Raw genomic sequence first — 9,973 nt, forward strand, 5'->3', positions numbered from 1 at the left:
TCTCTGGCAAAAAGGAAAAAAAAAGCTGGAAATGGAGGTATGGCTCGAGTGGTAGAATGAGAGCCTTAAGTTAAAAAAAAGCTCAGGAACTGTGCTCAGGCCCTGAGTTCAAGCTTTGGGACACACACACACACACACACACGAAGGAAGGAAAGAAGGAAGGAAGGAAGGAAGGAAGGAAGGAAGGAAGGAAGGAAGGAAGGAAGGAAGGAAGGAAGGAAGGAAGAACCTGGATCTACCCTGTTGAATGCCATGTGAGAACTGCCCAGCCCGTGTGGCAGGGGTGCTGTTCTCTCAGAGGAAGAGCATGGAGGCCTGGGGCATGGAGATCCTATTGCAGAGATGTTGGGGAGAGAGCACCACACAGAAAAGACCTCAGGCCTCCAGCTGCTGGGACGGGAGCAGCGTGGGGGGACCATGGGCCTAGAGAAAGAAGGGAGAAAGGGGAAGAGCAGTAGCTCTTCCAGCCAGCCGCATGGAGAAGGACACCAGGAGCCAAATGGCTGCTGAGGCACTGTGCTGGAGCAGCTACGCGGAAACAAACTTGACAGGGGCCTCTGGAGGAGGAGCACCGTGAAACTGGGCCAAAGCCCAAGTGTGATCTTTGGCAGGACTTCCAGGTACAAAATGTTCTCTGTAGTTGGCAGCAAAGAAAGCCTCGTCGGAGGTCGGCGGGGTGACCTGTGTCCTCCCTGAACGGCACCGCCATGGCTCCTGGAGTTCCCAAGTCCTGTCCTTGTTCCCATTCCTTCATTATTTCTGAGCCAGATCACCTGACCCAGTGCATCTGCTGTTGCTATTTGAGCGCTGAGTCAAGAGGCTCCATCAATACCTAAGGAAGCACACAACAAGTCTGGACTCAACCTGCCTCTCAGAGAGCGTCCCGGCCGGGACTTAGAGGCTGACATCAGTCCATTCCAGGGAGCTACGAAGGAATCCGCATCCTCAAGCTTCCCTCAGCCCTGCCTCTGATGTCACCATGGCAACCCCTTGGCAGGGGAGCGCCCCAGGGAGTGTTAGGAGAACGTATGACCGAGGGCTTGGATATTTAACTGGACTCCATCATCTGTGAGCCATACGGCTAACAACGTCCGTCTCCCTGGCTGCACAGAGAGCAAGCACATCCACAGCAAGCTGCAGCTACAGAGCCTGTCTGGAGGCTCGGTCCTCAGTGGTACTCAGCATGTGCTGTTTATGATGATGATTATCACTATTTTAAGAACCTCTGCCTGGGAAGGCTCATGATGCCATGAAAGAGGAGGCGCAGAGGTTGAGGACTGACCCAAAGCGGGTGACGGTCCGAATCGTAGTAAGAATTAGTTAGGCGCTGGTGGCTCACGCCTGTCATCCTAGCTACTCAGGAGGCTGAGATCTGAGGACTGCAGTTCAAAGCCAGCCTGAGCAGAAAAGTCTATGTGACAATGATCTCATTCGTCAGTAAAAATCTAGACATACTGGAGGTGTGCATGGCTCAAGTGGTAGAATGCCAGCTGTGAGTGAAAAAGCCAAGCAAAAGCGCAAATTCATGAGCTAAAGCCCAGTACTGGTGTGCTCACACACATGTGCACGCATGCGCGTGCGTGCACACACACACACACAGAACTGAAGATATGTGACGATGTTGGATAATGGTGAGCAGCATCTTCCAGAAGAAATGACCCAGGTGAAGCAATGACCTTGGGTAAGAGCAGCTCTCAGTGCCAACCAAGAAAGAGGAGCGACTCCAGCACAGTGGGGGCAGGGAGGTCCACCAGTCCCGCGTCCACTGCAGAGCGGTCTTCCCGCCTCGATCCCTTCACCCCACAGAACCTGACTTGGTTGATCCCCCCATCCTTCCTTTCCCACCATCTGTTTCCGAGCAAGTCTTCTTGATCTCCAGCATGGACCCTGGCCGTAGCTTCTAATTTAGTCTCTTTACCTCTTCACCCAGCTGCCCTTCCCCACCCTGAACTGCAGCCCTGTTCATCCAGCGTGCAGCTGACAGAACACTGTTTTACTCCACAAGTCCAGTGCCATCCTTTCACCACTCAGCATTCATTCCCCAACATGCCATCCATCATCAACCAGACAGGATCTGTCTCGCTGCCTCGACCCGAGTCATTCACAAGTGAGCTCCTGCTGGCCGGGCCATGTCAACGTCCACTTCGCTCCCTTTAGCACTTCACGCTCTAGCGACACTCAATTATTTATAGTTTCGGCGCATGCTGCTGTCTTGTCATGCTTCTAGCTTTCCTGCATCCCTTTCCACCTGCTTAGACACTATTCCCACTAACCACACCTGCCCTCAACAGAGCCCCTTCCAGAACCTTCCAGAATCCACTAGATGCTTAGTCTTCTGTGATGTCTATCTTCACTCATCTGGCTGGCTCGGAGGATCTTTTCTTAAAATCTCCCAACACCCTGCACACCGTGCCATGAAAGCCATTGTGCACTGCCCTGAATTCCTGTGGCTATTTCCCCACGTGGCTGTAACTGCCTTTCCGTGCTTAGATCCAGTCCCTATTGCATGACAGTATGGCGTAAGGGCAAAAGCCAATGACTGGCAGAGTAGATGTTTGTTTAGGGGGTAGAATATCCCGTCCTCTGAATGACGGTATAAGTAACTAGGTTCTGAGTTACAAAGGAAGATCTAATATGGAGGTTTAAAAGCCAGTAACTTTGTCTGTTTCATCTCCAGACTTCCTCTCCCCTCCCCCTAAACCAGGTCTTAATAAATATGGAATGAAGACACAGGCGTGTGTGTGTTTGTGTGTGTGTGTGTGTGTGGTGTTTCTCTCTCTTTCCTCCCTCTCCCCTCTCCTCCTCTTCTCTCCCTCTCTCCTCCTCCATGCATAGATAATAGACCAAGAAATATTCCTGCCACTCTTCATCCTTTGAGTGACTCCGAGAATGCCTGGGACTCCGATGATCTATTTACTCATCAAAGCTGTCATAGGTCAGGCACTGTGTCCCGATTTATTTTTTTCTGTCTTTTTTTTTTTTTTTTTGGTTAGTGGTAGAGCTTGAACACGGGGCCTAGGCACTGTCTTTGAGCTATTTTTGCTTAAGGCTAGCATTCTACCACTTGGAGCCACAGCACCACTTCCAGTTTTCTGGTAGTTAATTGGAGACAAGAGTCTCACAGACTTTTCTGCCTGGGCTGGCTTTGAACTGCGATCCTCAGATCAGCCTCCTGAGTAGCTAGGATTGCAAGCATGAGCCCCAGTGCCCGGTTATATCCTGCCTTTTAACTGGATGCTCACACACCAAGGTGATACCAGGATTGGTTTAGGCTGCTGCAGACACAGAGCACCCTACCCTGCCCTCAAAGCATCTGCCACCCAGGACTATACCCCCAGCATCCACCCCCAGCTTTTCCAGGAAGCTGTGTCTCCAGGGAAAAGCTCTCTCCTCTCCATTCTCCCCAAGTCCCTGTGTCCTGTTGTACTTGAGTCAGAACCAGACAGTGGCATGAATTGAATTGCTCTCTAATTGTTCCGAGGGTGCTATTTTTATCTCCCCAGTGCACTGCACGCTCCTTGGTCTTTGGGTCTCACATGGCTATTGTGCTCCGGGTGCTTAGTGAGAACTTGCAGGCTGATGTCTCTGTGAGCTGTAATTATTCCCAAGGCTGTCCTGGAATCCTGATCACCCCTGGAACTTTGCTGCTCTGTAACCGCTCCTGCATTCTAGGGCCGCTGGAACAGAGACCCCCATCTCAGCTGGTGCTTCTGTGACCCCCGTTCCTGGGGACGAGCGTGGTGGGCCTAGCCTGCCGCCACGGGCTCTGGGTGCAGCACTGACTGCCTGTGACCTCAGTGACAGGGAGAGGAGTGCTGTCCAGGCACACCCAGGCGCAAAGGGAGTCCCAGGGTGAAAGGGGGCTGGAGGGGTGGCTCAAGTAGTAGAGCAATCGCCTGTGAAGCACCAAGTCCTGGGTTCAGTCCTCAGTACTGCTGAGAGAGCAGAGAGCAAGAGAGCAGGAGCAAGAATGAGAGAGAGAGAAGGAGAGAGAGACAGAGAGAGAGAGAGAGAGAGCGCCTAGAAGCCCCAGCCTTCCAATGATGCCCTCACACGCCTCAGTGTGTGCTAGCCCATACCTTAGGACACATTCCCCCCCGGCTCACAGACACTGATGGCGTCCTCATCTGTGAGTTCAGAAGGCCAGCGTCTTGGAGGAGATACTCAGCCCCGTGCCTGAAGTTGGTAACTGCTTGATAAACCTGGGTGTTAGCTGGCATTAGGGGGTGGATTTCATGGAAGATGCTGTCACCTTACTGGGACAGCCCTTGCTTTTCCGCCCTTGCACTGCAAACAAACACTCAAAGCTTGGTTCATGCAGACATCGACTTCATCGCTAATGAATCAGAATACACCTTCCTGGGCCTTCATCAGAGGACCAGAGCCCTGTGGCCAGCAGTCCCTTCTGCAGCCTGGTGCGGTGGGAAAGCGCAGTGTCATTGCTAACTTCCTCCAAGGACTGCGGATTCTACCTTTCACAGTGGAAAGCAGACACCCAACTGGTACCCTCAGACAAGCTCCTAATTAATGCCTCACAATCAGGGTCTTTCAAATATGCAGGTGTTCCTGTCTTCCCAACTAATTAGCTGCACAAACATTTCAGGATGGAGTGCTCTGAAAGACAGAGAGAACGACAGAAATGCGCACAGCAATCCTGCTGGTCTTGGCTGTGGCAGGAAGGGAGGGATGGACATCAGGCAAAGACAAGCTGTGGTCCTCTCCACTACCTGTCCTCAGGAGGGAAGTAAACTTGAGGTGCACTCCCAAGGGAACCGCTCCAGTGGTGACTGAGTCGTTATTTATTTAATGCAGGAATAGGGCTTGAACTCAGGGCCTAGGTGCTGTTCCTTAGCTATTTCATGGATGATTGAAACTCTACCACTTGAGCCACATCTCCACTTTTAGGGTGTTTTTTGGTTGGTTGGTTGGTTGGTTTTTTCGGGGGATAGCTAATAGGAGATGTCTCATGGACTTTCATGCCCAATCTGGCTTTGAAATACAATCCTCCTCTCTCAGCCTCCTTGAGTAACTAGGATTCTAGGTGTGAGCCACCAATGGTTACCTTTTAGTCACAATTTCAATGCAGTTGATTTGACTTGCAACACTCGGGATTCATTCTTCCCTGTGTACTTCTCGTCTGGCCCCTCTCAGAGGGATGCCCCTTCCCCCGCCTTCCTCTCTCCTGTGCTCCATCCATGGAGTCCTCTGTCCTCCATCCCCTCCTCCCACGGGCCTGCAGCTTTGCCTCTTGGACTAGCAATGTCTGATTGTCCGACGGAATTGTGTTTTGCCAGGTTGCACCTGAATGCTGCTGCCCTCTCCCCCATCCCGACCCTCTGGGTAATTTAATTCTGTTAATAGGAGTTTTCTGGAAAGGAGATGCTCTCAAATCAGACCAAAGAATACCTGCTCGCTCCACATCCACTGGGAGTTGCCCTGAGCAACCACGCAGACGGAACATGAGGGATTACATGAGCATGGCCAGGAACATGGAGAGACGAACACGGAACACGGAGACAAAGATGAGGGGGAGAGGGGAAGCAATGGGGAGATGGTGCGGGCAAAGGCAAGACCCAGTGAGACCCCGCACGTATGTGAGATCCTCACACGTGTGCGAGAGCTGCCGAGGGACTAGGAAAACCCACAAGTCCCCGCTCCTCTCCCTGGCTCTGCATCCACAGCCTTCCTGGGGGCTGAACCTCAGGTGGCTGCTAAGCCGAAGCTTTGATTTACCGCTAGGGTCCACGCAGGGAGTGGGGAGCAGACGCAGTCTCATCTGCCAGTGCGCTGAGAAACCCCTGCAGGAGGAGGTTTATCTTACATTTATGACACTCAGGAGCCAGCTTCCAAGACTACACAAAAGATAATGGCTGGGAGCTCTGTGCTGCACCACATGAAGCTTGCCCGTCATCTGAGCTGCACCTGCCTGTGCAAACCTCTCTCCCCCCTCCCCTCCCCTCCCCCCCCCCTCTCTCTCTCTCTCTTTCTCTCTCTCTCTCTCTCTCTCACACACACACACACACACACACAGACTACAGAAATTTGGGACAGGGGGGTTCATTGCTGTTACACACCACAGAGAGATACAAAGCTCTGGAAAAAAAATGATGTCATGCTTTATAAATTCAGTGAGACACGGTGTCTCTGCTTCCTGTCTGGGTCCTCCTGTGGAACTTAGAAGCTTTCTCTCCTGCACCTGAGGCCTGCAGCAAACCCTGTTCTGACTGCTCTGTGCTGCTACTTGGGTTATGAGGATCCAAACGTCCCTGCTCCCAGAAGTGGAATGGCTGGCTTCCCAGCAGGATGGAGGATCGCTGCAGAGCCCCCTCCCCACCGCTCCGTCCTGCGTGTGCTGAATTTTTCTTCTCTGTTTCCCTCGCACGTGTGCTGATACTTTTCTTAAATGAGTCACTCTCACTGGACACCTCAGATTCGATCTTCCCTTCGCTCCCTAATTGCCACCACCCCCAGGCTCAGGGTTGTGCAGACACTTGGCAAGAGATGGAAAACAGAGCCCAGCGGCACCAGCAAGTGGCTCGGAAAACAAACTGAAAAGGAATATTAGACATTCCAGCTGCACATGGACTGGCTTGCCCGCCGGAAGCCCTTCCTGCCACCAGAGAGGCTGGGTCTCCTCTCACCCTTCCTTCTTTATTCTCTCCCTTCCTTGCTAGTTGGAGGGTCCCCTAAACTTCCTGTACCATTTTCAGTAGAGCAATTTAAATATTTCTTTCCCCCTTCCCAAAGGGTGCATTTCCATCACCCCTAGACATGCACCCAGATGTTCTGCTAATATTGGGCTGCCCCAGACTTACATTTAAATTAATCCAGGCTCCAGTGGCTCACACCTGTAATCCTAGCTACTCAGGATGCTCGGATGATAAGGAGCTTGGTTCAAAGCCAGCCAAGGTAGACAAATGTATGAGACTCTATCTCTAATGAACCAGTAAAAGGCCAGATGTGGAGGTGTGGCCCAAGTGGTAGAGGACCAGCTTTCAGCAAAACAGAAGCTAAATGGGAGCATGAGGCCTAGAGTTCAAGCCCCAGTACCAGCACATTCTTGTTAGTTGGATTAAACTTAGATAGCTGAAAACGGGCTTGCTTTGGTCACTTTAGCTGCATTTTAAGTACCTGAACGCCACCCGGGCTAGTGGCCCCTGTGTGCGATAGTGCAGCTAGCTCTGTGCGACGTAACATCAGGAGCTAAACCTGGATGCCATCCCGCCCCTCAGACCCCCACTTTTCCTGCCTAGCTCCTTCATGATCAGCACGTCCGGACCTTGACGTAAGGGCTTGCTAACCATGCTGTGATCCTCACAGTTCTTTAAAGTGGGCAGGGAGGCACCTGAGGTGGAGACACCGGAGACTTGAGCGCCGGGGCGGTCACGGTGGGTGGCGCGGGTAGGAAGCGGGCCCAGGCCCCCAGCGTGAACAGCGAATGGGATTTCATGAGACTTTAGGAAAGAGTTTCTTGCTTGTATGTAGTCATTCCCCAAAGGGAGCCACGGAGGAGGACGCTCCAAGGAATAGAACTTATTTTTGATTCTTGGTAAGACAATGCTTCTGGCAGCTAGCAAGGTGGGGGAGGAGGGAGGGAGAGGACCGGAGCGCACCTGGGGTGGTAGAAATAACTCTGATTGTCGCACCCCCCCCCCCCCCCGCCCCAGCCACTCCCTCAGTGCCTTCCGCTCTCCAAAGCCAGACTGCAGCCTCAAGCTCCTGCTGAGGAAAAGCTGCCTCCACACCCTGAGACTTGAATCGACCCAGTTCCATCCACTCCCAGGGGAGGCCTGGGTTCGATCATGGCGCCATCTGCTGGCTCTTTCTCCTGCTGCGGCCCCGCCATCACCTGGGAACTTGGTACAGGTACAAGCTCTCCCGTTTGCCAAAAACTCGCAGCGGACCCTGGCAGACATGTTTTAACAAGCACCTCAGGAATGGGAAAAAGTTTGAGGTTCACTGGTTTCATTGACCCAGTTCCATCGTTTACTCAACAATGGACGAACATCGTCTGTTTGAGGAAACGCATTGTCACGGCCAGGTATCAGGTGGCGTCTCTATGCGGAAGTGGTGGGCGCTAGTTGCTGAGAGCCAGCTGTGGGAGCTGGGTCTCTGGGGTGTGCTTAGAAGAGTATATCTCATGCCCAGCAAAAGAGCAAGATAGACACGATCCCACACAAACAGACAGAATGCAGAATGGCTTCCTTCACAGGCGTCTGAGTAGGAAAGAGAAGTATTAAGAACTCTCTTTTTTTTTTTTTTTTTTTGGCTGGTCATGTGGCCTGAACTCAGGGCCTGGGCGCTGTCCCTCAGCTCTTCAGCTCAAGGCTAGCGCTTGAGCCACAGCGCCACTTCCAGCTTTTTCCGCTTATGTGGTGCTGAAGAGTCAAACCCAGGGCCTCATGCATGCAAGGCAAGCGCTCTACCACTGAGCCACCTTCCCAGCCCCAAGAACGCTCTTATTTTAAGCAGGAAACTGGCCCAGGACTGCTCTTACCTGCTGCACCACACAACCTCATCTCTTCGCGTGCCAAAGGCGGGGCCTACCCCCCACACCACGCGCCCCAACTTTATGGGTTGGGCTGTGATCTGCCTGAGGAACAGAGAAAGTGACTCAGGGGAAGAAAACCTCCCCCCTCTCTGCCATACGCAGCTGAAACTTGTCATACTAACTCAGATCTCTCGCGTCCCTGAAGGCCAACGTGCCGCCCAGCGGTGCTACACACCCGAGGAAAGCAGCTGGACGGAGGAAAGGTTTGTGTGGGGCCCCAGGTACACTGAGCCAAAGCCAAAGTCCACCTCGGGAGGGACAGAAGGTACAGACAGAGAGGAAAGGGCGGGGTACAAGATTCGACCTTCTAAGGCACACCCCCAGAAACCTGCTCCCAACCAAGGGCCCTCAACTCAGTTTCCATCCCTTCCCCACAGGACATCAGAACAGGAATCCATGGGTGGATTAGTCCATCCGTGGTGTCACAGCCCTGACGCAACCACCGCCTTCCAAAAGTCCCAGCTGCCTCGGGGGACAATTCTTCAACAGATGAGCTTTGGGCACCTTTCAGACCCACGCTGTCACCACTGGTAGGTCGCCTGGCTGTCCCTCTGCTTGAAGCGTTAGGGCGTCAGGTTGTAATAGAGAAGAGTGCTTACCGAGGCCTTGCTCAGCTCCACCGACTCCGAAGGAGTACAGCCTGAACCGCCACGTGAGGTTCAGAGGGCAAGGCCGGAAAATGGGGGTGAGGAAGAGGTGAAAAACGGGAGACAACTTGGTCTCTCCTGTCACCGCGTCGGCAGCAGGGCTCTTCCTCCACGGCCCCGGGTCGGGGGCAGGCAGGGCCCAGGCCTTCCCTTGAGGACCACACTGCCCTGCATGGCATGAAAATGTGTGGGCATTTCTATGAGCTAAATTCCCTCGGCCAAGACAAGGCAGTACTATTCAGCTGTGAAGAAAAGTGAAAACAAGCATGCCTGTCATCCGAGCGACTCAATCCCTACTTGAGAACTTAGGACTTCAGTTTGAAGCCAGGCTGGGCAGGAAAACTTGTGAGACTTTTATCTCCAATAAACCACCCCAAACCCTTCTGTGGAGCTGTGGCTGGAGTGCTGTGGCACTAGGCTTGAGGGGAAAAGCTCAAGAACAGCACCCACGCTCTGATCCAAGCCCCAGAGCCAGAATATCAGGTAAGAATTGGCGCGCTCATTTCTCTCCGGCAGTTCAGGGCTCCATGGCCTAGCGAGGGCAGCCCTGACGTGTGGTGAGAATGAGGATTCCCCACCGCAGCTCGGGGTCCAGGCCTGGCCAGGGCACTGGGGAAGGCTGACTGTGCTCACACTGGAACACACACACAACCATCTTGGCTCTTCCTGGCTCTTGTGGAAAGGTCTGCCTGTACTCTACCCTCTGACCAGCAGCATGCATTTTTTTCTTCACCCTAGGAATCTGGGTTTCTAGGAACTAACAGTTTAATCAGCT

This window comes from Dipodomys merriami, unplaced genomic scaffold, assembly GCF_024711535.1.
Source record: "Dipodomys merriami isolate MVZ:Mamm:240054 unplaced genomic scaffold, mDipMer1.0.p SCAF_103, whole genome shotgun sequence".
NCBI lineage: Eukaryota > Metazoa > Chordata > Mammalia > Rodentia > Heteromyidae > Dipodomys > Dipodomys merriami.